Genomic DNA, 27,717 nt, shown 5'->3' on the forward strand with positions numbered 1-27,717 from the left:
GCATCTACTTTTCCTTACCGCCTCCAATCTAACCCCTATCTCTCTTCCCTTATGGACTGCCTCCTTGGTTTTGAACCACTTTGCCTCTCGGCAAACTTGTACAACATCTACTTGATTTGGCATTACAATGTTTCATTTAGTGACCGTTCAAAGTTGCAAAGGCATTGGAAAAAGTGATTTACGACTGTTTTCACACTTAGGACCATTGCAGCATCCCCATGGTCAAAATTCAAATGCTTGGCAACTGATTCATATTTATGACGGTTGCTGTGTCCCAGGGTCACATTCTCACCTTTTGGGATCTTCTGACAAGCAACCTCAATGGGAAAGCCAGATTCACTTAACAACCATGCTTAACAATTGCAGTGATTCACACAACAACTGTGGCAAGAAAGAGGATAACAGGGGGGCACAATTCACTCAACAGCCGTCTTGCTGGGCACTGGAAATTTCGGGCTCAATTGTGGTCGTAAGTCGAGGACTAATTGCATGGACTCTTAACCCTGAGAGTTAGCCCTGCCTGAGCCTAAATCACACTTTGGGATTCAGAGATTATTGGTACTTAGAGTACCCTAATAATTGTAATGCTATTACTATTCTCATGGTCTTGCTCTTTAAGACAGGAATGGATTTGCTGGATGAAAGCAGTTGGTGCAAGCATTAAGCAGCTTAAATCACTTAAATATTTTCCCCTTTGGCAAACTGGTAATCTTAATAGGGTTATTTAAAAAATGATAACCTGACTTTAATACAGGTTGGTATGAATCCAATTTTTAAAAAATTCTCCTTGGATAGAGGAGCAAATTGGGTTTCCCTTTCTCTCCCTCTGAAAATAGCAACAGAAAACAGATCCACAGTTTGAATCTCTATGTCTCCACTCTATGCTAATTTCACCTAAACTATACAGTCAAGATCATGGCATCTGGCCCTCTCAATTCCTGGCAAATAGATGGGGAAGAAATGAAGGTGACAGATTTTATTTCCCTGGGCTCCAAGATCACTGCAGATGGGGACTGCAGCCAAGAAATTAAAAGACGTTTGCTCCTGGGGAGGAAAGCTATGGCAGATCTAGACAGTATACTAAAAAGCAGAGACATCACCCTGCCAACGAAAGTGCATATAGTCAAGGCTCTGGTTTTCCCAGTTGCAATGGATGGCTGTGAAAGTTGGACCATAAGGAAGTCTGAGCACCAAAGAATGGAGGCCTCTGAACTCTGGTGCTGGAGAAGACTCCTGCAAGCCCCCTGGACTGCAAGACGATCCAACCGGTCAGTCCTAGAGGAGATCAACCCTGACTGCTCTTTGGAAGGCCAGATCCTGAAGAGGAAACTCAAATACTTTGGCCACCTAATGAGAAGGAAGGACTCACTGGAGAAGAGCCTAATGCTGGGAACGACGGAAGGCAAAAGAAGAAGGGGACAACAGTGAATGAGATGGTTGGATGGAGTTACTGAAGCAGTAGGTGTGAGCTTAAATGGACTCCAGAGGATGGTAGATGAAGCAGAACAGAGGTGGGTTCCTACCAGTTCGCACCTATTCGGTAGAACCGGTTCGTCAAATCTACCGAACCGGTTAGAAGAAGTTCCACCTACAGAAAAGGTTCCCAAATTTTTTGAAACCCACCACTGGTCCTTGGATATGATTATTCTACACTATCATGCTCATATTTATAAAACTCAAGGCCTCTGTGAAAGGTAAGGAGGACTACTGCGTTTGTGGCGCAATCAGAACATTGTGTGTGTTGAAGTTGTTTTAACGCAAACCAAAGATGCCTTTTAAAAAACAAGTTTACATCATATTCTTATGCATGCCAGTGCTGTGTGTGAGGTAATTTAAGGTGGTTCTGACAAGTGTCGTCGGCATCTTCATATCCGGTCACATGGGCGGCAAGCCACTCCCATCCGGTCACATGGGCGGCAAGCCACTCCCACAAAGGAAGCCACACCCAAAGAGTAGGTTCAAACAATTTTTGAAACCCACCACTGAAGCAGAACCACCAACCGTGATTCTGGGTAGCTGACCACATGGAGTTGAGAGTGGGGGCTTTTATACCTTCTTTTGGACTTTGCACTTGAGCTTCCTGTTCCTGTGCAAGAACGTGTGTTCTATTGGCTGTTGTAGGGGTCGTAGCTGAGTCTGCAGGGTTTCTGAGCTCCCAGGTTTGGCTGAAGTTTGGACTGCTGACGCAATGTCCTTAGGAGATTGTGCCATGTGGTGAACTCTGCTGCTAGATGGATTAATCCTATTATGTCCTGGATGGTCATGTCTTAATCCCATCATCCTGGAGCTGGAAGTCTTTTGTTTTGTAGATAGGATGGCCCAATCTTTCTCAATGGCCACAAAATATCTGCTGGGGGCCAGGAAGCTGCAGTTCTGAGTTTCAGTCTCCCTTAAGGTTTTTATTTCTCTTTTAGGGGAAATATTTTATCCTGCCTTTTTAAAATATTTCTCAAAATATTTCATTCTTCTGGGAGGGAGGGAGCTTCCTACACATTTAACCAACTTTTCAGCACTATAGTAAAGGAGTTATTGCTCATTAAATGGTTATCTTCTCATCCCTGTTCCTTGTCTCCTCTGTTTGTTACAGCAGTAAACTCACCAGGAATATCCCAATTACTTTATCCCCGAATAAACAGGGATAAAACCAATTTAGTTCTTGAATGTTTACATCAATTAGCAGGATGCAGCCTCGTGCAGGGAGGGAGTAATTAAACTTTCAGACAGGAGCTGTGACGGAGAGGAGCTCACAGGAAGACAGCCTCCATGGGAATGATTCCTTTTCACAAGGTGATTTCTTAAATGGAAGAACACCATTTATTTGGGGTTCTTGAACGGAGGCCCCTGGCATGCAAATCTTTAGCTTCCCTGGAGCAGATGGTCTCCAATGGCCAGGAAACAGCTTATCATTGGAGGCAAAGGCATTATTAGCAAAGAAACTCTGGGGGTTGGATTGTTAAATTGCCAGTGTTTTTTTCCCACCTCCCTAAGGGTTCTGTTTCACCAGGCAATTAGCAGCAGATTATAATTAATACTTTACTCTGAAAGATTTACTTGCTAATTACAGGAGATACTGGCTTGTAGCTTTAGTGCAAAGCAGTGTTTCTTAACCGGGACAACTTCAAGATGGGTGGACTTCAATTCCCAGAATTCCCCAGTCAGCCAAGGTATGAGAAGCATAGTGTTGCAGTGGTTCCTATGACTGGGGGAAGGAGATCTATCAACAGAACAGAACGATTGTCACTCAGAGTTGAACGGTGGAGCCCTTGGCGCTGAGCTTGGTTGTTTTCTTGCAGGCATTTCATTACCCAACTCGGTTGCGCCTTCAGTGCTAGAAGGGAATGGGGTTTGCTCTCGGTTTACATCAGGGGTGTCAAACTCAATTTCACTGAGGGCGCATCAGGGTTGTGTATGACCTTGGCAAGCTGGGGGACTGAGGCCAGGGTCGCCAGCTCCGTGACCCGACAAAAGGGCGAACGACAAAACCACGCCCGACTAAACTGCGTCGCTAAAACCACGACGTCATCAGCACGGCGACAACAGCGTGGAGACAACAGCGCGGAGACAGAGGGGCGCTTTACAACAGCGCGTCAGCAGAAAGCTGATTTAACTTAAGGTAAGGGTTAGGTTTAGGGTTAGGTTTAGGGTTAGGGTTAGGGTTAGGTTTAGCGTTACGTTTAGGATTAGGGTTAGCCTTACGTTTAGGGTTAGGTTTAGTTTTACAGCGCGCTTCTGTCACCGCGCTGTTGTCGGCACGATTCAGCGCTCATTCGTCGGAGCGCTTTAGAACACGCGGTTTTGTCACCGCGGTTTAGTCGGGCGCGGTTTTGTTGTTCGCCCTTTTGTCGGTGAACCCACCAGCTCAATGTCCGTTTTCGGCCATGACAGCTTCCTGCAGCCCTCTGCTGGTGAAAACGGAACTCAGGAGGCCTGATCATGCCCCCCTGAGCTCTGTTTTCATTGGCAGAAGGCCCTCGTGGTAAAAAATGGAGTTTGGGAGGGCCAAGTTACCAAGAAGAAAACAACACTCCAATCAATGTTGACAAAGTCAGCCATTGTATATAAACCAGGGGTATAGGGGTGGGATTGAAAAATGTTAGCAACTGGTTCTCTGCCCGGTTGCTGGATGGGCATGGCCATGGTGGGCATGGCCTACTCGGCCTCCTGTATCACAGTGAGGGGGGGTATTTTCACCTTCCCCAGGTTCCTGAGGCTTTTCCTGAGCCTCCAGGAGAGCAAAAACAGACTCCCCTCAGCCTCTGGAGTCCCTCTGGAGGTCGGAAACAAGCCCGTTTTTGGACTTCTGATACTTTCAGTAGGCCCATTTTTTTGCCCTCCTCAGACTCCGGAGGCTTTCCTGAGCTTCTGGGAGGGCAAAAACAGCCTCCCCTGGGCTTTGAAGGCCCTCTGGAAGGCAGAAACAGGCCCATTTTCAGACTTGCAGTACTTCTGGTAGACCCATTTTTTGCCCTCTCCAGGCTTCGGAGGCTTTCCCAAGACTCCGGGAGGGTGAAAATAGCCTCCCCCAGGCTCTGGAGGCTGTCTGGAAGCCAGATACAGGCCCGTTTTTGGACTTCCTGTACTTTTGGTAGGGCCGTTTTTCCCCCTTCCCAGGCTCCATAGGCTTCCACGAACCTCTGGGAGGGTGAAAACAGGCTCAAACACTGAGTTCCTGAACTGTTAAGTGCTGGCGTTTGAACTTTCCAAGAGTCCTTGCATTCTTCCTGGTTTTCTGGACTAATTACCTGGATCCTTTGCTTCCTGAACTCCTTGACTTGCTCTGATGGATTTATTGCTGTGCAGCCTCGATGTACACAGCACTGGGCTGGACTATTGTTCTGACCGAGGCTTCCCAAGAGCATGAAGCAAACTTCTTGTCCCAACAAAAAGCCCTTTTATTAATTGACTGTGAATTCTTCTCATTCACATCCAACAAAGTCTTTCAAGGGAGAATTTACAGTCACAGACCTTATCTGGCTTGGAGAGCTGCCAGGCCGATATCTTCAAAACTTGGCAAAGCGTCTCGGAGAGTCACGAAACAATTAAGCGAACTAAGTGTCTCCTGCAAACTCCACTCCCCTTTCGCTCCTCTTTTATTTCCTCTGGGAGGGGCCATTCATCGTCCACCTGTGGCCTTACTCTCAAGTCTTTAACTGTTCCCTTCATCTGGCAACTCTACGCATGTGCACACTGGGAACAGGCTCCAGCTGTTCTTCTGCCTCACTGATGTCTGACTCTGAAGGCAGTTAATAACTGTCAAATGGCCCTGGCCCCCTCTCTGCCTCCAACACAGAGCCCTCATCAGAGCATTCCCCAGACTCCAGGACTGGCCCATGTTCCTCTCCAACCTCCTCACTCTCCGACTCTGCCGCCAGCTCTGATGGCTGCCAGAGCTGCTTGTGGTGTGTGTGTGTGGGGGGGGGGGGGTTATCATCACTCTGCTCTTGGGTCTGTGCTTGGGAAAATTTGGAGCAATAATGGGGCAGTTTGAACTGGCAGCTGCCTATATTATCTCTGTGCCGTGCCCTGGGTCATCACAGCAAGTATCCATGTGCATCCTCACTTGCGTGAGCGATAGGCAAGCACATGTGTGTACATTCAATTTGTGTAAGCAACAGGCGCGCATGCAGTCACACAAATGGAGCTGCATGCAAGAGCCGAGGTGGCGCAGTGGTTAAATGCAGCACTGCAGGCTACTTCAGCTGACTGCAGTTCTGCAGTTCGGCTGTTCAAATCTCACCGGCTCAGGGTTGACTCAGCCTTCCATCCTTCCGAGGTGGGTAAAATGAGGACCCGGATTATTTTTGGGGGCAATATACTGACTCTGTAAACTGCTTAGAGAGGGCTGAAAGCCCTATGAAGCGGTATATAAGTCTAACTGCTATTGCTATTGCACGCTTGCTGGTCACTCGCACGGAAACTTCCCCTCACCCTCCCCCCCCCCAGCCAGTCTGCGAACCAGAAACATTGGGGAACTTTTCTTTAGAATTTAGTTATCCCAACAGGTTTGGGGCCTCATGGAAACGGGGATTTAATGGTTACACTGTGTGCAACTACTTCATTAAATTAATATGTGAGACCCAGTTTGGTAAAGTGGTAAAGGCACAAGGTGAGAAAGTAGGAGACTTGAGAGTTCTAGTTCTGTCTTAGCCATAAAAGCCAGCTCCTTGACTTTGGCCAACTCTCTCAGCCCAACCCACCTCACAGTGTTGCCGTTGTGGGGAAAATAGGAGGAGGAAGGTGTGCTGGATATTTTCACTGCCTTGGTAGAAATAGTAAAGGTGGGATACACCCAGGGGTGGGTTCCTGCCAGTTCTAAGCTCTTCTATAGAAGAGGTTCCACAAATCTACAGTGCCGTTTAGAACCGGTTCCAGCTCCCTCCCCCTGCCCGTCCGCACATCATCAAGATGAAGAGAGAGAGGAGGAATTCTGGGAGTTGAAGTCCACAAGTCTTAAAGCTGTCAAGTTTGAACACCCCTGGGGTTTTTTTCTAAAGGGTTAGGGGTGCAAGGGTCTTGTGACTTGACAGCTTTAAGACTTGCACACTTCAATGCCAGAGTTCCTGAGCCAACATTTTGGTTACTAAGCAAGAGCGTTGTTAAGTGAGTTTCACTACATTTTACAAGTTGGCCACTCCCACCTGGTCACATGGCTGGCAAGCTGCTCCCACCCGGTCACATGGCTGGCAAGCCACTCCCACCCGGTCACATGGCTGGCAAGCCACTCCCACAAAGCTGTTACTGTTAGCTTGTTTACTATTTGTAGAGACGATGCGGCACAGTGGTTAGAGTGCAGTACTGCAGGCTACTTCTGCTGACTGCCGGCTGCCTGAAATTTGGCAGTTCGAATCTCACCAGGCTCACGGTGGACTCAGCCTTCCATCCTTCCGAGGTAGGTAAAATGAGGACCCAGATTGTTGGCGGGGGGGGGGGAATAGACTGATTCGGTAAACCACTTAGAGAGGGCTGTAAAGTGGTATATAAGTAAGGCTATTTTTTTATTTGTTTGTCAAACATGCACAAGGTAGCAGTGCATAAACATGAACAAAGGCAGTAGATACAGATAAATGGGGATAGTAGGACAGGGACAGTAGGCACGCTGGTGCACTCCCACCCGGTCACATGGCTGGCAAGCCACTCCCACAAAGCAGGCCACACCTACAGAAGAGGATCTAAATTTTTTTGAAACCGACTACTGGATACACATAAATAAACACATAAACAAACCTCTATGCCCGTGATGGCAATCCTAGAGCACACATGCCACAGGTGGCACACAGAGCCTTCTCTGGGCGCACGCAAGCTGTCACCCTAGCTCAGTTCCACCACACATGCGTGTGCACCTCCCACCGGCCAGCTAATTTCCGTGTCTCTGCCATGCAAGCGTGGGGAGCGGGGTCCATGTGAGAGAAGCGTGTGCATGCATAGGGGCCGCACATGCATGCGCGTGGGGGGTGCATGCTGCCCCGTGGCCCATTTTTGCTCCCAGGAGGCTGCAGGGAGGCCTCCTAGGCCCATAACGGGTCATGGGGAGAGAGGTCGCACACACCTGCACAGGAGAAGCATGGGGTCACATGCACATGCACAAGGGGGGTTGGGGAAGTGTGTGTGGGTTTGCACACGCTTGCAAAGGGATATGGGGTCACGGGGGGGGGGGTTCCACACGCGCTTTCAGCATGCGACGATAAAAAGGTTAGCCATCCCTAATCTATGCTCTCCTTACCCTTTTAAATTTCTCTTAAATAACATTTGTTTTAATTTTAGAGTACTTTTCTAATTATTTTTTATGATTTTATCGTATGCCGTCGCACTTCTATAAGCTGGGCAACATATAAAAAAGATGAACTATGGCTTCTAGAAACCCTTGAATGGCACACAAAGATAATTAATCAAACTAAAATGAACACACTTCAGTTGCAAGTCGGAGATAAATTTGCTTGTTATTTAATACATCCCAACCAGTTGTCAATTAAGGTCTCTTTGGAATGAAGCTCACCTCTCGGGGTTTCCTGGCTGTAGTTTAGTCATTGCCTTCTTCTTGGGAGTTTCTTTACTTCCCAGTCCAACCTACAGCCCTTGGGATCTCCTGATGGTCTCTTAGCCATGTAGAAAGGGGGCTCTGAATCCAGATAAGGTCGTCTCCTGAAGTATTTGCATGCAAAAAGCCCAGCTGTTGCATTTTAATCTCATGCAGCCTTCAGACTCATTTCAAAAGCCCTTCAAGTTCAATTATGTTTCTGTTGTGCAGGCTGGAGAAAGGAAGGAAGGAAGGAAGGAAGGAAGGAAGGAAGGAAGGAAGGAACAGAGAGACAGACAGAGAGAGAGAAAGAGAAAGACACACACAGAGGGAGAGAGAGAGATAGAGAGATAGAAAGGCAGACAAAGAGAGAGACAGAGACAAACAGAAAAAAAAAATCCCCCAAAGAGAACAATCTGTAGTGAAGACAAAATATTAGTCATTTAAGAGAAATAATAGGTATTATTCTGGCTTTGACCCCAGATCTAACTTCCCTCAGCTTTTAGGAGGAAAATCAACAACCTCTAGATTATAACCATTAACAAAGCAGTGGTAATGTATTACACACACGTTTTTGTTCACGCCGAATAGCTCAATTTACACATGCAAGCTGGAAGGCTGTGCACTCAATTCTCTGCTTGAGCTTTGCAAACAGCGGCTGCTCGGTGGACCCACCGCTGAGCAGGGAGTAGTAGCAGATGACCTCCAAGGCCTATCCATCTTGGGGATTCTGTGAACCTTCCCATTCAAAGGGGGAAAAAAGGGGGGGGGGCTTTGCACCTGTCAGCAACCCCTTAAAGCCACTTGATCTTTTTCCTGGAAGCGCACCGCTGCTCTCTGCTAATGCAACACAAGGAGGAGATGGTTTTGATTTAAGGAGCTTGTAGACAGATGTGGCATTCTGCACGCACGCCATCCTTTTTTCTCCACTTCTGAAAAGAGCTGTAAAGCTTTAGGTGATTTTGTTCATACCACCTGCTAATCCAAAACTAACTGGAGCTTCAATTATTGAATTAACTATGTTGGAGGAAGAAATATCCTTCTGGGTCCGGTTCCAAGTAGGGGAAAAGACACTGGATTCATGGAAGCTGCTTGGAAAGAAGGTTTATTGATTAACAGTATCACATGCATTGAAGATCTATGAGCCGAGGTGGCACAGTGGTTAGGGTGCAGTACTGCAGGCCACTTCAGCTGACTGTTATCTGCAGTTCAGCGGTTCTAATCTCATCGGCTCAAGGTTGACTCAGCCTTCCATCCTTCCGAGGTGGGTGAAATGAGGACCCAGACTGTGGGGGCAATATGCTGACTCTGTAAACCGCTTAGAGAGGGCTGAAAGCCCTATGAAGCGGTATATAAGTCTAACTGCTATTGCTATTGCTATCTTAGGCGAAAGGGCGGGGGGGGGAGGGAGAAGAGATGCAGAGTGCTTGGGTTTTATGCCCTCTCTGGGCTTTTGAGTTTCTGCCTCCCTTTTAGGGGAAATATTCTGCCCTTTTAATATTTCCTAAAATATTTAATTTTTCTAGGAGAGGGGTGCGTGCTAACTTTCTACGACTCAATAGCATGAATTTGTACCATGCACTGGCCACAAACTCTCTATTAGCTTCATTTTAATTTAGGTTGCATATTAACCCATCCATAATTAAAAAGGACTGGGTTAATATGCAAGCTAGATTAAAATTCAGGTTGGTCGTTTTTTTTGCCCAGAGCGTGGTATGAAATCATGCCGTTGAGTTAATTTATGAATTAATTCGGCCGGAATGAAATAAGATATTGAAGCTAGATAGTTAAACAGAGTTGGAAGGGGCCTCGTAGGTCATCTAGTCCAACCCTCTGCCCAAGCAGAAGACCCAATACCATTTCTGACAAATGACAGTCCAGTCTCTTCTTGAAAGCTTCCAGTGATGAAGCTGCCACAACTTTCAAAGGCAACTTCTCTTCCATTGGTTGATTGTTCTCACTGTCAGAAAATTTCTCCTTATTTCCAGGTTGAGTCTCTCCTTGTTCAGTTTCCATCCAATTATTCCTTGTCTGGCCTTCAGGTGCTTTGGAAAATAGCTTGACTCCTTCCTCTCCGTGGCAGCCCCTCAAATATCATGTCTTCTCTGGTCCTTCTCTTCACTGAAGCTCAAGTACTTTGGCCGTCAAATGGGAAGAGATGAGTCATTGTAAAGACCCTGATGTTGGGAAAGACGGAAGGCAAAAGGAGAAGAGGATTTCAGAAGACAAGATAGTTAGATAGCGTCATTGGCGCAATGAACATGAACATGCTATGGAAATCCCTTTATATACATTAAGAAAAGCAACAAAAAGGGAGAATGAGCTTGGGTGTTTTCTTACAGATGTTTCATTACCCAAACTAGGTAACATCATCAGTGTTAGTAGGGAGCGAGGTTTGCTCTCAGCTTATATTTTAGTGGATTCTCCTGTCAGTATAGATGGGCTTGATCTTGGAGGTTCTTTGCTTGTGCTGTTTACTGTTAGCTTGTTTACTATTTGTAGAGACGATGCGGCACAGTGGTTAGAGTGCAGTACTGCAGGCTACTTCTGCTGACTGCCGGCTGCCTTAAATTTGGCAGTTCGAATCTCACCAGGCTCACGGTGGACTCAGCCTTCCATCCTTCCGAGGTAGGTAAAATGAGGACTCAGATTGTTGGGGGGGGGGGAGGGGGCAATAGACTGATTCTGTAAGCCACTTAGAGAGGGCTGGAAAGTGGTATATAAGTAAGGCTATTTTTTTATTTGTTTGTCAAACATGCACAAGGTAGCAGTACATAAACAAAGGCAGTAGATACAGATAAATGGGGATAGTAGGACAGGGACAGTAGGCACGCTGGTGCACTTATGCAAGCCCCCTTTACGGACCTCAATACAATACAATACAATACAATACAATACAATACAATACAATACAATACAATACAATACAATACAATACAATAAAAGAGTTGGAAGGGACCTTGGAGGTCTTCTAGTCCAACCCCCTGCCTAGGCAGCAGTGGTGGGTTTCAAAAATTGTTCGAACCTACTCTGTGGGTGTGGCCTCATTTGTGGGAGTGGCTTGCTGCCCATGTGACTAGATGGGAGTGGCTTTCCGCCCATGTGACCGGATATGAAGATGCCGACGACACTTGTCAGAACCACCTTAAATTACCTCACACACAGCACTGGCATGCATAAGAATAGGATGTAAACTTGTTTTTTAAAAGGCATCTTTGGTTTGCGTTAAAACAACTTCAACACACACAAAGTTCTGATTGCACCACAAACGCAGTAGTCATCCTTACCTTTCACAGAGGCACTGAGTTTTATAAATATGAGCATGATAGTGTAGAATAATCCTATCCAAGGACCAGTGGTGGGTTTCAAAAAAGTTTGGAACCTCTTCTGTAGGTGTGGCCTGCTTTTCGGGTCCATTGGTCGAACCTCTTCTAACCGATTCGGTAGATTTGACGAACCGGTTCTACCGAATAGGTGCGAACTGGTAGGAACCCACCTCTGCTAGGCAGGAAACCTTATACCGTTTCAGACAAATGGCTATCCAACATCTTCTAAAAGACTTCCAGTGTTGGGGCATTCACAACTTCTGGAGGCAACTTCTGTTCTACTGATTAATTGTTCTCACTGTCAGGAAATTTCTCCTTAGTTCTAAGTTGCTTCTCTCCTTGATTAATTTCCACCCATTGCTTCTTGTTCTACCCTCAGGTCCCTTGGAGAAAAGCTTGACTCCCTCTTCTTTGTGGCAGCCTCTGAGATATTGGAAGACTGCTATCAAGTGTCCCCTGGTCCTTCTTTCTATTAAACTAGACACACCCAGTTCCTGCAACCGTTTTTCATATGTTTTAGTCTCCAGAACCCTAAACCTCTTAGGAATGGGGTGAGGTCCACGGTAGGCAGTTTGAGGTTGAAGCTGTGGAGGCTTGAGGATGTAACAACAGAGTCGGGTAGAGCATTCCAGGCGTTGACCATTCTGTTGCTGAAGTCGTGTTTTCTGCAATCGAGTTTGGAGCGGTTTACCTTGAGTTTGTACGGATTGTTTGCTCGGGTATTATTGTGGTTGAAGCTGAAGTAGTTGTTGCTACTATTCTTCCATCTATACTATTGCTAAGTGCTATTTGGTGATTCGTCTGATGTTAATCTTGGAGTTAATTTATGCTCCTCTGGGTGTTCACTGTGTGTAGGGAGGTGTTTTGGAGGTATTTTGGTCTTTTTGTTCCCAAGGCAACTCCCACCAATACTGACAGGGCAAGCCACTAGAATACAAATTGAAAGCCAAGCCCCACTCCTTATTAGCACTGATGATGTTACCTAGTTTGGTAATGAATGTTTGAATGTTTATTTTATTTATATGCTGCCCTTTCCCCCCGAAGGGGACTCAGGGCGGCTCACAACTCAAACCAGGGAAGGGGGATACAGACCGTTGACAACAACACAAAACAATACATAATTAAAAAGCGCAACAATCATACCATTCGAGACGGGGGCAACAATTCTTTAGCCCCAGGCCTGTCGGAACAGCCAGGTTTTAAGGGCTTTGCGGAAGGCCTGGAGGGTGGTGAGGGTTCGAATCTCCACGGGGAGTTCGTTCCAGAGGGTCGGAGCAGCCACAGAGAAGGGTCTCCTCTAGGTAGTTGCCAGTCGACACTGGCCGGCGGATGGAATTCAGAGGAGGCCTAATCTGTGGGATCTAATCGGTCTATTGGAGGTAATTGGCAGCAGGCGGTCTCTCAAGTACCCAAATGAAATGCCTGTAAGAAAACAACCAAGCTCAGAGAGCACCAAGGACCCTTCAGATAAAAAATCGTTCCCTCCACTGGCAATCTTGTCTATTCTTTTCTAACTTGTCTTTCTTTGATGTAGCAGTCTCCTCTTTTCAAACTTCATAATTGGTTTCCAGGCTAGGACGAAATTAATATTTGCCTCATTAACAAATGAAGGGAAACTAATGCTTCTCAGTTGCCAGAACCTATTCGCTTTGGCTGTGGGCGATCCTGAATGAAACAGATGGGCAGATAAATAGGCAAGGGTGAACTGCCAATGGAATTTCGCCTGAGAGAAATTTAAAAGAAACACTTTCTCCCATGTATTTTGTCTTCAACTGCTGATTGAGAAGAAGAAGAAGAAAAAAGGGGATTCTAAATCCACATTGGGGATCAGCCGTACAGCTTAATCTAAAATCTAAAAAGAAAACTTCATCCATCATGTTCTATACCAGGAATCTCCAACCTTGGCAACTTTAAGCCTGGCAGACTTCAACTCCCAGAATTCCACAGTCAGCTGGCTGTGAAATTCTGGGAATTGAGGTCCGCCAGGCTTAAAGTTGCCAAGGTTGGAGAGCCCTGTTCTATATCACTTAGTTTAATACTACGTAATGCAGTGAAAATTTTTGTGGACCCCAAAAGCTTGCAGAGATAACCCCCAACTTACAACCACAATTGTAATTGGAACTTCTGTGGCTACGGGAGGTGGTTATTAAGTAAGTCGCACCCAATTTTATGATCATTTTTTTTTGCCAAGATCATTAGGTAAATCACATCGTTTAAGCGAAATTGACTTCGCCAATGATTTTGCTTGTCAAAAGCTGGTTAGGAAAGTCACAAATGACAGCTGGGTGCCAGCTGCCAACCATCCAAATTTGATCATGTGACCGTAGGGATGCTGCAATGGTCATAAGTTCAAGGAACAGTTGTAAATCACTTTTGGGTACTACTGTTCTAACTTTAAACAGCCACTAAACAAATGGTTGTAAGTTAAGGACTACCTGTATACTGTATCTTTCAATGGAATTTTGATCCACCCTGATTAAAAAGTGTTACCTATTCTGCATTCTCACAAGCATGTAAGGGACATTGAAGAAAACCAAAGTGTTTTGGATAAAACTAGGCATATTTCTCTGGAAATTTTACATAAGTAATTTTCAATTTTTAAAGGGGCTTGTTCTATTTTACAAACAGATATTTTTCACGTATCAAATAGTTTAATATGTGTATGTGTGCGCATGTCTGTGTACATGTACACATAATGAACAAAAGGCACCTGTTTATTTTCCTCATGTTCCAGAAGTTGTTAATAGTTATGTAATAGAAAAGGTCTTCTGAGATTAGGAGCCTGGTACATGCAAAACCAGGTAATGAAACGGGGATGCTGTTTGCAATTTAATGATCCATTCTGCACTTTTGCATATCATTAAATCCAGACATAGGTACATGTTATAATTCTGTTTTTCTATTGCCTCGCCAACTGCCTTAATTATCACGCATATACGTGATGAGGATTACAAAGAGCTCTTCTTGAGATGAGTTGAGCTGGAATTGATCGACAGCACGTAGAGTAAAACCCACACTCAGCCACATCATGGCTCACTTAAAAACATGAGTGGAGCTTTGTGGCTGTCATCTTTGGGCCATACCCTGTAGACATTCTGAAATTAAGGCTTTTGGGGGCCATCCTCTGAGATGGTCTATTCCATGTGGAGAACATCTCACATCTGGGGCTCCTATAGTTGAAATCTAGAAATGGCACTTTGCAAAAGAAAAAAAATCCCAACAAACTCCAGTGTTTGATTTTTCTGGAGATACAGTGTAAGTTTTTGTAAAACAACAAAGGGTAGGGTTTAATGCAGTCCGAAGGAAGTGTTACCTAATGCCCACCCTTTCCTTAGTATTTTTACACATGTATTTATTTGCATACCTCCTGATGAAAGAAATGTCCTTCTGGGTTCGGCTCCAAGTGGGGGAAAAAGACACTGGAGACATGGAGGCTGCTTGGAAAGATGGTTTATTGGTGGACAGGACCACATGGCTTGAGCCCTGAACAGAAAAGGTGATCACATGGTTCAATGTTGGGTGGAGAAGAAGAGAAGGGCTGAGGGAGGGGCTTGCTAGGCTTTTTATAACCTGTTCAGTCCCACTTCTCTGTTTCCTGTTCCTATGTAAGAAATGTATTTTGATTGGTTGTCAGACTCCCATGAGGGCCATACTTTCTAGGCTGTGTTTTGAATCCAGATTTGGTTGAGTTCTCAGATGCCATGTGGTCAGTTGAGTAAAGTTCCTTAATCCCTTCCCCCTGGAGCTGCAGTGGAGAAGTCTTTATTATGTAAAATGGACTAGCTTGGCCTTCTTAATGGCCCATTGACAAAGTGGGGATGGGCAGGAAGCTACAGGCAACTATTCTGTCTTTTAAAACATGTTTCTTTCTTTTCATATCCAGAGAAATATTCTCCCTTTTCAATATTTCCTAGGATATTTCATTTTTCTGGGAGAGGGATGGATGAGCCATTTCTTAGGGAACTCAAGGTGTTGCCCTGTCAGCTCCAGCACACATGTGTGCGCTAACCAGTTGATTTCAGCCTTTTTCACCCATTTTTCTCCCTCCGGAGGCTTCAAGAAGCTTCCAGGCAACCCAGATGTCCGTTCCTGAACTAAAACGGCCCAACACGCAAACCGGAAGTCAGAAGAAGGTCTATTTCCGGCCTCCGGGGAGGCGGGGAATGCCATTTTTGCCCTCCCTAGGCTTCCAGAAAGCCTCTGGAGCCTGGGGAGGGCGAAATACCAGACCTACCAGGCTTACCGGAAGTCGGAAAACAGGCTGTTTCCGGCCTCCAGACAGCCTTCGGGGTGGGGTGGGGAAGGTCTTTTTCACCTTCCCCAGGCTCCTAGAAAAAGTCTGGAGCCTGAGGAGAGTGAAAAACGGGTCCACCTTGCCATAACGTGCCAAAAGCAGGGGGAGCGTAGGAGGGTCACGTGCGCTTGCACAGGGGGAGGGCGCATAGAATTATGGGTGTGGGCATGTGCGTGCATGAGCCCCACACACGCTCCCCCTACTTTTGGCATGTGATGGCAAAAAGGTTAGCCATCGCTGGGTTGGGCATATATACTGGGGCAAACATCCCTCTCATCCAAAGTCTGGCCCATCCTATTGCAAACTTTCTGTGCCGTTTTCCTTTTGTCATCTGTGCAGTTCCTATTCACCCCAACATGACGGGAAGCCAGCCCAGAAATAGACCGTCTCATTATCTTTGCCTTCTCTTGTTCGGTCTCGCCTACAAACCTCTCAAATATTCATTAAGGCTCCTGTAATGCTATCCTCTTTAATTGGGACCTTTGGGGAAACGACAGCCATTCTAGAGCAAGTAAGGGTGTACGTTGTTTTCAGTGGAGTGAATAAAGCTGTTGATGTTATAGAGAGAGAAAACTCAGCCATTTATATTTGACACTGTTTCCCTCCAGAGCTGATTTTCTTTGCTGTTATGTCTTAAACTGCAGGAGCAGAAGGAAGAAACGTTTTCACAGATAGGAAATAATAGCATCTCTATATCACTTGACTGCCCTTATTAGCAGTATATCAAAATACCATTAAAGTCATAGATAGGGCATTTGGATAAGAAGTTTCATTTTTATGTTTTCTCACTGCGGACTAAGGCAGACTGGAGAATACCACGCAGGAAACAGTGCAAATCAATATTATTTTTATTGCTTTGATCTTACCCCTGTAAGAAGTTAGCACCCATCCCTCTCCTAGAAAAAATGAAATATCCTGGGAAATATTGAAAAGGCAGAACATTATATTTCCCTGGATAAGAAATGGGGAAACAGACTTACTCTTAATAGCCCCCACCTTTGTTAATAGGCCATTTAAAAAGCTTGGGTCGGTCTATTCTACATAACAAAGTTTCCCCCCTTCAGTTTCACGACGATGGGATTAAGGCATGATAGTATTAGTCCTTTACTCATCTCACCACAGGGCACCTGGGAAGAAGCAATGCTCAACCAAACCTGGATTCAAATCACAACCTAAAGAGTTGCCCCTGCATGGCCCCGTAGGAGTCTGACAACCAATAAGAATACATTTTTTACACAGGAACAGGAAACAGGGAAGTGGGGCCGAACAGAGTATAAAAAACCCAGCAAGCCCCTTGGTTTCTTCTTCTCCCAACATCTGGAAGCATGTGATCCCCCTTTTCTGTTCAGGAGCCCAAGCCATGTGATCCTGTCCACCATTAAACCATCTTTTCAAGCAACCTCCAAGTTTCCAGTGTCTTTTCCCCCACTTGGAACTGAACCCAGAAGGACATTTCTTCCAACACCACAAAGGGTTGCCTTCCTCCCATCTCAGATTTGCCACATTTCAATACTGACCTTACTCTGGTACCTTTGCAAATAGATAAGTCTTGCAAGGAAATGTTGCTACAATACTTTATGGAAAGGCCTTCCCAGTGCTTTTACAGCCCTCTCTAAGTGGTTTATAGAGGCAGCCTATTGCCCCCCAACAATCTGGGTCCTCATTTTACCTTGGAAGGATGGAAGGCTGAATCAACCTTGAGCCTGGTGAGAGTTGAACTGCCAAACTGCAGGCAGTCAGCAGAAGTAGCCTGCAGTACTGCATTCTAACCACTGCGCTACCATGACTCCTATATGATGATAATGATGATAATGATGGCATTTGTGCCAGAAACTTCCAAATTATAAAGATTAGCTGGTGACATCACCGTTGCCCAGGAGACGTCTAGTTGGGGGCTCCTTAAATGTCTCCGGCAGGAGCTGGAGTGAAGGACAGGAGCTTACCCTGTCCTGAAGTAGTGCTCAGGTCTCGAACGTGGGCTTGCTAACCTTCAACCCAGCATCTTAACCACCTGAGCCACCGTGTTCCTATGATGATGATGTTATCCATTCAGTTGTTATCCAACTCTTGGCGATGCCAATCTTGCACTACTTTTTAAGAGTTGCTCTATGCTCTGGCTGATGTCAGCCATCATGTTCCTTGGCAGCCTGGCTTTCTTTCACCACTAATTCTTCCCATCCTACCATATTTTTCGGACTATAAGACGCACCGGTGTATAAGACACACCAAGATTTTGAAGAGGTAAGTAAGAAAAAAAAAGATTTTGGCTTGCCTCAGCCCCCAGCAGCACTCTGCAGGCTTCAGCAGGGCTAGGGTAAGGCAAAAAAGCCTCCATTTTTGTGAAAAATGGCCTGTTTTTTGCAAAAATGGGATGTGAGGGTGGGGTTCGGGAGGCCAAAAAGGGGCTGTATTCAGTATATAAGACGCACCAACATTTCCACACTTTTTTAGGGGAGGAAAAAGGTGTGTTTTATACACCGGAAAATACATTAATTGCTTTCTCCAGTGAATTCCCCGGCATGACATGGCCAAAATAAGTGAGATACTTTTTCAGCATAGGGTAAGATCGTAGCAGTGCCTTTATAATGTTCCTTCCTCAGATTTCTCTTTGCAAACACATCTGGTGCTCACTTAGCATTTCCCACTTAGCATTTCTCCAAACCACCAACACTTTCTCCCACAGCAATAAACCACAGTTTGTTGACCTGTATTTTATTCAAGTGTCCAGCGCTGCCTTTCCATCATAACCTATCACAAACTATATAATGACCTACGCCACTGGTGGAATTCAAATGTTTTTACTACCGGTTCTATGGGTTAGGCATGGCTTGGTGGGCGTGGCAGGGGAAAGATAGTATAAAATCTCCATTCCCTCCCAACTCCAGGGGAAGGTTACTATAGAATCCTCATTCCTTCCCCACTCCAGGGGAAGGATACTGCAAAATCCCCATTCCTTCCCCACTCCAGGTGAAGGATACTGCAAAATCCCCATTCCCTCCCCACTCCAGGGGAAGGATACTGCAAAATCCCCATTCCCTCCCCACTCCAGGGGAAGGTTACTGCAAAATCCCCATTCCTTCCCCACTCCAGGGGAAGGTTACTGCAAAATCCCCATTCCTTCCCCACTCCAGGGGAAGGTTACTGAAAAATCCCCATTCCCACGCCACTCCTGGGGAAGGTTATTGCAAAATCCCCATTCCTTCCCCACTCCAGAGGAAGGTTACTGCAAAATCCACATTCCTTCTGTTGAAAGAAATGTCCCTCTGGGTTCAGCTCCAAGTGGGGAAGAAGACACTGGAGACATGGAGGCTGCTTGGAAAGATGGTTTATTGTTGGACAGGGCCACATGGCTTGAGCCCTTAATAGAAAAGGTGATCACATGCTTCAATGTTGGTGGAGAAGAAGAGAAGGCTGAAGGAGAGGCTTGCTAGGCTTTTTATACCCTGTTTAGTCCCACCTCTCTGTTTCCTGTTCCTGTGTAAGAAATGTATTCTGATTGGTTGTCAGACTCCCATGGTGCCATGCAGGGGGCTACTCTCTAGACTGTTTTGAATCCAGGTATAGATGAGCTTTCAGATGCCATGTGCTTAGCTGAGTAAAGTTCCAACATTATCATGCCCTTACTCCCATCCCCCCCTGGGGCTGGAGTGGAGAAGTCTTTATTATGTAAAGTGGGCTAGCCTGGCCTTCTCAATGGCCTATTGACAAAGTGGGGATGGGCAGGAAGCTACAGGCAACTATTCTGTCTTTTAAAGCATGTTTCTTTCTTTTCACATCCAGAGAAATATTCTGCCTTTTCAATATTTCCTAGGATATTTCATTTTTCTGGGAGAGGGCTGGATGATAACTTCCCATACTCCCCCAATCCAGTGGAAGGATACTGCAAAATCTCCATTCCCTCCCCACTCCAGGGGAAGGTTACTGCAGAATCCCCATTCCTTCCCCACTCCAGAGGAAGGATACTGCAAAATCCCCATTCCTTCCCCACTCCAGGGGAAGGATACTGCAAAATCCCCATTCCCTCCCCACTCCAGGGGAAAGTTACTGCAAAATCCCCATTTCTTCCACACTCCAAGGGAAGGATACTGCAGAATCTCCATTCCTTCCACACTCCAGGGGAAGGTTACTGCAAAATCCACATTCCTTCCCCAATCCAGGGGAAGGATACTGCAAAATCTCCATTTCTTCCACACTCCAGGGTTAGGATACCATAAAATCTCCATTCCCTCCCCACTCCTGGGGAAGGTTACTGCAAAATCCCCATTGCCTACTGATCAACTGGGACTCGGGAGGCAGAGAATAGATGGGGGCGGGGCTAGCCAAAGGTGATATTTCCCGGTTCTCTGAACTACTCAAATTTTCCGCTACCAGTTCTCCAGAACTGGTCAGCATCTGCTGAATGCCACCTCTGGCCCACACCCACCTTTGCTCTTCCTTTGGGAAAAGAGAGTTATAACCCTTGTTTTGCTGCTCAGCTTCACTCATCCACTCGACTGGAGCAAAAGCTGCTCCATCCACAGCTGGCCTTCCAGGACAGCCCCTCCAGCTGTTCAATGTAAATTCAGTGTAGAGAAAAGTAAAGCCTTAGACTTAGGTGAGAAAAACCAAAAAGTACATATGTTGATTGGATGAAATCTGGCTTAAAAGCAGTAACTGTGAGAGCGACCTTGAAGTCTTAGTGGACAATCAATTAAATATGAGCCAGCAGTGTATGGCAGCAGTCAAAAAAGCCAATGCAATCCTAAATTGTATTAACAGAGGGATTCAATCAAGATCTTGTGAAGTGCTAATGCCATTCTATAAAGCTTTAGTAAGACCACACCTAGACTGCTGCATCCAAATTTGGTCACTGCAGTATAAAAAAGATGTTGAGACTGTAAAAAAAAAGTGCAGAGAAAGAGCAACAAAGATGATTAGGAGACTGGAGGCTAAAACATACAATGAATGGTTGCAGGAACTGGGCATGGCTAGTCTACTGGAGAGAAGGACCAGGGGAGTCAAGATAGAAGTCTTCCAATATTTGAGAGGCTGCCACAGAGAGGAGGGGGTCAACCTATTTTCCAAGGCATCCGAAGGCCAGACAAGAAACAATGGATGGAAATAATGGAATGGAAACTGAACAAGGAGAGACTCAACCTGGAAATAAGGGAGGAATTTTCTGACAGTGAGAACATTCAACCAATGGAACAGAAGTTGCCTTCGGAAGTTGTGGGAGCTTCATCATTGGAAGCTTTCCTGCCTCAGCAAGGGGTTGGACTAGATCAGGGGTAGTCAACCTTTTTATACCTACCGCCCACTTTTGTATCTCTGTTAGTAGTAACATTTTCTACTGGTTCCACAGTAATGATGATGTATAAAGTAGGGAAGTAACTTTACTTTATAAAATTTATAAAGCAGAGTTACAGCAAACCCTTACCGCCCACCATGAAAGCTGGAACGCCCACTAGTGGGCGGTAGGGACCAGGTTGATTACCACTGGACTAGATGACCTCCAAGGTCCCTTCCAACTCTGTTATTCTGTTCTGACAAGAAACCGGACAGCCTTCTGTCAGATATGATAGAGTCTCTTGCTTGGGCAGGTTGTCGGACTAGATGACTTCCAAGGTGCCTTCCAACCTTGTTATTCTATTCAGCCCCCAGCACTTCTCTTCTGCCCCTCTTCATCGCCCCCGCCCTCCACCCCGGTTGCAACCAGCCCGAGCTAACAGCAGGTGGCTGCCCAATGATTGACAGGCCTCCCATGACGTCATGCAGGTGGGCCGGGCACCGGGAGGCGTTCTGTCGCTGCTGCTGCTGCTGCTGCTGCAGTGGGTTTTGCACTGGAAGAGGCAGCGGCGGGTCCCCACGCGGGGAGGGAGGGAGGGAGGGAGGGCTGCTGGGCTCCCCTCGGCACCCCGCGCGGCTCTTCTCTGTCTGCGGGGCCAGGAGGCAGCAGGACGGCGCGCCCAGTGGGTCCGATGCCCGCTTGAGGTTTCCCTCAGCATCTTCTTCAGCCAGGCGAGCCGGCGGGGCAGGACAAGAGAGGAGCCGACTAGGTCTCGCTGGACGCCCCGGCGGGCAAGGCTGGGTCGTGGGCGGTGAGTAGCCTCTTCTTTCTCCCGGGAGGAGTTGCAAGGCAGAGCCCCAGAAGGGTAGGAAGGCGTCCCCGGGCATCGAAGGAAAGAAAGAAAGGCGCGGGAGGATGCGAGGGAGCCAGCCAGCCTGCCTACCCTGCCTGCCTCCCGGGCTCTTCTCGCTCTCCGCTTCCACGAGGCGTCCCCGCAAGTCTTCCAGCCTCCCCACGATCGGGGATGAGCCGCCAGGCTGTGGACCTGAACCCGGTTCTGGGAGCAATCCAGTCCCGATCCGATTGCTGGTTCATTCCGAAAGAGATTTATCCTCCCCCCCCCCCCCCGCACCTCCCGGGTTCTGGGAACAATCCGGTCTCGACCCGATCCTGGTTTATTCAGAAAGGGATTGAACCCTCCCCCCCCTTCAGACGTGCCCAGAATGAATGACCCGGGTAACCAGAGCCTAGAACCAGGTTTCCTCCCATTTGGCTAAGCCAGGGCAGGCATAAATATATATATATATTTTAAAAAAATTAAAGGTAAAGGCTCCCCTGCACATGTGTGCTAGTGTTCCTGACTCTAGGGGGCACTGCTCATCTCCCTTTCGAAGCCAAAGAGCCAGCACTGTCCGAAGACCTCTCTGTGGTCATGTGGCTGGATAACTAAATGCTGACCTGCACAGGTGTTACCTTCCCACCAAAGGTGGTCCCTATTTTTCTACTTACATTTTTACCTGCTTTCGAACTGCTAGTTTGGCAGAAGCTGGGACAAGTAATGGGAGCTCACTCCGTTACCTGGCACTAGGGATTCGAACCGCCAAACCGCCAACTTTTCTGATTGACAAGCTCAGCGTCTTAGCCACTGAGCCACCGCATCCCCTTTTAAATTAAGTTGCCCCAAAACTCTCAAGAAGCCCCCCAGTCAGCTTGGCTCTCAAGTCTGCACAAAGCTGCTGGTTTGTGAATGAAGCTGAGATGGGAAACCAGGCTTATTCCACAAACAAACCTTGCTCAAGCAAAAGAGACCCTTTTCCTTTTCGACATTCTTCTACGGTATTGTGTTGCATTGTGTTACCATGAGCGCTGCAGCGTCTTTCCGGGTGTAATTTTGCCTTGGTTTGGGAATTGGCAGTGTGGCTGATGGGGGAGCCCCGACACAGAGGGCATCAGCTGTTTCTGGTGCCGAGCTGAGCACTGGAGCAGCTGGTGGGAAAGAGCGGAGATGCTGGGAGTGGATCCAAGGTTCATTAGATATCTAAAACTGAATGCTACTTCTGTCTGATTGCATCCCCCTCTCCTAATTCTCTTTTAATATTAATCATAAAAAAAATGCTGCTCCTAACCGCAATTAAATACTCTCCTAGACTCTAGAGTGATGAGCGGAGATGACAAGGGAATCGTCTGCTTAAATTAAGAAAAAAGATGAAGAAGAAAGTAATTATTTTTAATTTGTATCTTGTCTGTACTATTTTTATAAAAAATTCAAGGCAGTGAATATACCTTCCTCCTCCTATTTGCCCCACAGCAACAATCCTGTGGGTGGGGGGGTATTGGGCTAAGAGAGAGTAACTGGCCAAAAAATCACCCACCTGGCTTTTGTATCTAAGATAAGTCTAGAATTCCTGGTCTCCTCTTTTCTATTCCGAAGCCTTAATTACCAGACCAGGTATTAGCAAATGAGTTCTATTCTATTGCAATAAAATTTCAAGGAGCTATCTATGTACATTTCTAGAACTGTGACCTCGGCTTGGAAGCTCTATCTTAAGGACACTAAATGCAAAGAATGAGAAATTCTATCTATATGTAAAGAATAGAATAGAATGGAATAGAATAGAATAGAATTATTTATTGGCTAAATGTGATTGAACGCACAAGGAATTTGTCTTTGGTGCAGATGCTCTCAGTGTACAGAAAAAGAAAAGATACATTCATCATGAATCATAAGGTACAACAGTTAATGATAGTCATAGGGTACAAATAATCAATCAAATCATATTAGGAAACAATCAATATAAATTGGAAGGATACAAGCAACAAAGTTACAGTCATAAGTGGGAAGAAATGATAGGAACAACGAGAAGATTAATAGTGCAGACTTAGTAAATAGTTTGACAGTGTTGATGAAATTATGAAATTATTTGTTGAGCAGAGTGATGGAAAAAAACTGTCCTTGTGTCTAGTTGTTCTGGTGTGCAGTGCTCTATAGCGTCGTTTTGAGGATAGGAGTTTTAATTGTTTAAACAAGAATTGTTGAAACAATTAGAATTAAAACAAGAATTGTTTTAATTTATGTCCAGGATGTGAGGGGTTTACAAATATTTTCACAGCCTTCTTTTTGACTCGTGTAGTAAACAGCTCCTCAATGGAAGGCAGGTTGGTAGTAATCAACACCTGAGAGCAGGTAATTAATAAATCAAATGTCTATGGAGATTCTCAGCCATCCAGGTCATGGTTGTCCCAAAGGTCCTTTTTTCAAGAGGCAACTGGAGTTTCTGGTTTTTCTCTGAAGACATTTTGCTTCTCATCCAAGAAGCTTCTTCAGCTCTTCAACAGAAGCTGAAAAAGCTTCTTGGATGAGAAGCAAAACGTCTTTAGAGAAAAACCAGAAAGTCCAGTTGCCTCTTGAAAAAAGCACCTTTGGGATAACAAATCAAATGCAAAGAAATGGTCAGTTACCTGAACATGCAATTTATGTTTGGCATTAGCAAAAAACAATGCAATCTCAGCCCTGATAGTTAAAATGCCGACTGGCGACTACACGGAGGAGAGCCTTTTCTGTTGCAGCTCCGACCCTATGGAACGATCTCCCCGTCGAGATACGCACTCTCACCACCGTCCAGGCCTTCCGCGTAGCCCTTAAGACCTGGCTATCCCAACAGTCCTGGGGATAAGTCTCTAATTTGCCCCACCCGAGTGTTGAATGTTGAATGCAAGTTGTGTTTTTATTACGTTATTTATTTTGTTCACATATTGTTTGTTTTCAATTGCACCCCCTCCCTAATGATTGTAAGCCGCCCTGAGTCCCCTCAGGGAAAAGGGCGGCCTATAAATCCAAATAAAACCTAAACCTAAACCTAAAAGAAGGGAGTGGGAAGTTTTGGTTCATCCATAGCATTTCCAGCAAGATTTTTAATTCCCTGAAGCAAACAAGGCATTTGAGTTAGTAGGAGTGACTTTCCACGCGGCATTCACATCTTAGGCTGACAAGTAAAGAAGCAAGCCAGCGTATTACAGGTGGCCCTTGACGTACAACAACCATTAGGTTAGTATTTCTGTTGTTAAGCAAGGCAGTTGTTAAGTAAGTCATGCCCAATTTTATGACTTTTGTTGCTAAGGTTATTAGCAATAGCAATAGCAATAGCAGCTAGACTTACATACCGCTTCATAGGGCTTTCAGCCCTCTCTAAGCGGTTTACAGAGTCAGCATATTGCCCCCAACAACAATCCGGGTCCTCATTTTACCCACCTCAGAAGGATGGAAGGCTGAGTCAACCTTGAGCCGGTGAGATTTGAACAGCCGAACTGCAGAACTGCAGTCAGCTGAAGTAGCCTGCAGTGCTGCATTTAACCACTGTGCCACCTCGGCTCTTAAGCAAATCACTGCAGTTGTTAAGTGAATCAGGCTGTTGTTAAGCGAATATGACTTCCCCCATTGACTTCGCTTATGGGAAGAGGTCGGCAATGGCGATCACATGACCCCAAAACTTTGTAAATACAAGTTGCCAAGTGCCCCAAATTTTGATCATGTGACTGTGGTGTGTGTGTGTGCTACCACGATTGTAAGTGCAAGGACTGATTTTCCCCCCCACTGCTGTTATAACTTTAAATGGTCACTAAACACGATCTGTATTGGTGTTGTGTGAATGCAACCACAGAAGGAAATTACTTTGAGCACCATAGCAACAGCCCTCTAATTGGGTATATCTTCTCAGTAGCACTGGAACAGGGTGTCAGACTCAAGGCTGGAGCTGGAGCTTAGATCCAGCCCGCGGGGCCGGCCTGGAAACAGCAAAGAACTGTCCCACAGTGCCTCTGCTAGCGATAATGGACTCTGTTTTTGCTGGCAGAAAGCTATCAAAACAAATTAAAAATAAAGCATGTTTCCCCTTTTGCATTTGAGCATGCAAGAAGGGACAGGAAAGGAGGAAGGGAAAGGGGAAAGACAAAAGAAAAAGATGGGAAGGTGGGAAGAGAGCAAGGAAGGAAAAATAAGGAAAGAGGGGAAAGGAAGAAGAAAGGAGAATGAAGAGGGAAGGAAAAAGAAGAGAAGGAAGGAAGGAAGATTATAATGAGAGTGAAGGAGGTTCTCAGGGAAGTCCTGCCTTAGCACTTGGCCACCACAGGTGCCCCAACATGAGTCCATTCCATGCCCACCATGGCCACGTCCCTGGCCACGCCCCCCCTCTGGCCCTCCGAGGTCAAACACAACTTGGATGTGGCCCTCCATGAAATTGCGTTTGACACCCCTGCATTAGAATAACAGCATTGAATGAGAGAGAGAAAGGAAAGTGAAGTGCTTCATTTGCACATCAAGAAAACAACGATGGAATCCTGCTGTTGTGTCATGATATCGATGGATTGCACATTCAGGATGTGGACAAAGGCTTTCTTTCCCTCCTATAATGTTTAGTGAGCTTTTGGCTCGTCCGGCCAGAAGGTGGGAATCGCTGCTTTTAATAGCTTCGAAGGAAGAGTGTACAAATTCACCAAGGAAAGGTCAGTTGAGGGCATCTTAGATCACAAGACGTCTGTGCAACCTTCACATGCAGAGACAGCCATTGTCCTGTCTTCCTTACAGGCCTTCTCAAGAGCTACCTTTCTGGCAGCTGTCAGAATCAAGACAGAGGACCAGGTGAGTCTCACCTCTTTATAAAGGGATCTTCCATTTCCCTCCCTGCCAATTTTTCAAGGAATTATATCTCAGGTTTATAGTATTATCTCTTGCATTTCTTTACAAACTGCTCTCCTGCAGGCCTTCCACATAAATACGACTGGGTCCTATTTCCCTTGCAACGTATTTGCTTTTAATTTGCTTTTCGTTTGCTAACCTTCCAAACGTTTAGAAGTTTGGAGCCAGCATTTGGCAATAGCAGTTAGACTTATATACCGCTTCATAGGGCTTTCAGCCCTCTCTAAGCGGTTTACAGAGTCAGCATATTGCCCCCAACAACAATCCGGGTCCTCATTTTACCCACCTCGGAAGGATGGAAGGCTGAGTCAACCCTGAGCCGGTGAGATTTGAACAGCCGAACTGCAGAACTGCAGTCAGCTGAAGTAGCCTGCAGTGCTGCATTTAACCACTGCACCACCTCGGCTCACAAAGAAGCATTACCAAATGCTTCTTTGTGCATCCACTTTCCCTTGTAGGAAGAAATATTTCTGTTGCATGGATGCCTGTTTGCGTACGGTTTTACAGGTAATCCTTGACTTATGACCCAAAACTTTTGTCGGTAAGCGAGACATTTGTTAAATGAGTTTTGCCCTGTTTTATGACCTTTCAAGTGATTGTTAAGTGAATCACTGCATGTGTTAAGTTAGTAAGGTGGTTGTTAAGTCAATCTGGCTTCCCCAAGGAGAAGACAAAGGTAGGAGTAGGGGAGAAGTAAGGGAGGGAAGAAGGGGAAGGAGAGGAGGAAGGAAGGAAGTAGAGAAGGAAGGGAGGGAGAAAAGAAAAGAAAGGGAAAATAAGGTGGTGTCATAGCAGGTGTGAAGGATGGTAAACAATACATTCCAAATTACACCTTATATCCTTTTAAATGGAGTAATAATAATATAAGAATAGCAAAGAAAAAGAATAACTATGTGAATGTATACCTAGAACTGTATGCAAGAGAATAAATGACAGTAAAAATATAAAGCACAATATAGGTAAACAATACTTGATCATAAGTAGCTAAGTATAAATAAATAAAGAAATTTATATAAAAATGGATAATGAATAACGAGATTATGAACGCAAGATAGAAATGTATAGAAGAGAAAACGCTAACTGCAAAGAAACTGATTCGGAACTGCTGTATGATATATGATGGAA

The 27,717-nt window shown here is 45.8% G+C and overlaps 1 long non-coding RNA gene across 1 annotated transcript; it reads left to right on the top strand.

The window, feature by feature from the left end:
* The first annotated feature begins 21,560 nt into the window (after positions 1-21,560).
* Positions 21,561-26,536, top strand: LOC148045283 (uncharacterized). Its single transcript, XR_015696629.1, has 2 exons — positions 21,561-21,711; positions 26,482-26,536. It is a non-coding gene; the product is annotated as an uncharacterized LOC148045283 (long non-coding RNA).
* The last annotated feature ends 1,181 nt before the right edge of the window (positions 26,537-27,717 follow it).

The sequence above is a fragment of the Thamnophis sirtalis genome, unplaced genomic scaffold (assembly GCF_051295495.1).
Source record: "Thamnophis sirtalis isolate CommonGarterSnake01/CBP01778 unplaced genomic scaffold, rThaSir2_p1.2 scaffold_5, whole genome shotgun sequence".
Lineage (NCBI taxonomy): Eukaryota > Metazoa > Chordata > Lepidosauria > Squamata > Natricidae > Thamnophis > Thamnophis sirtalis.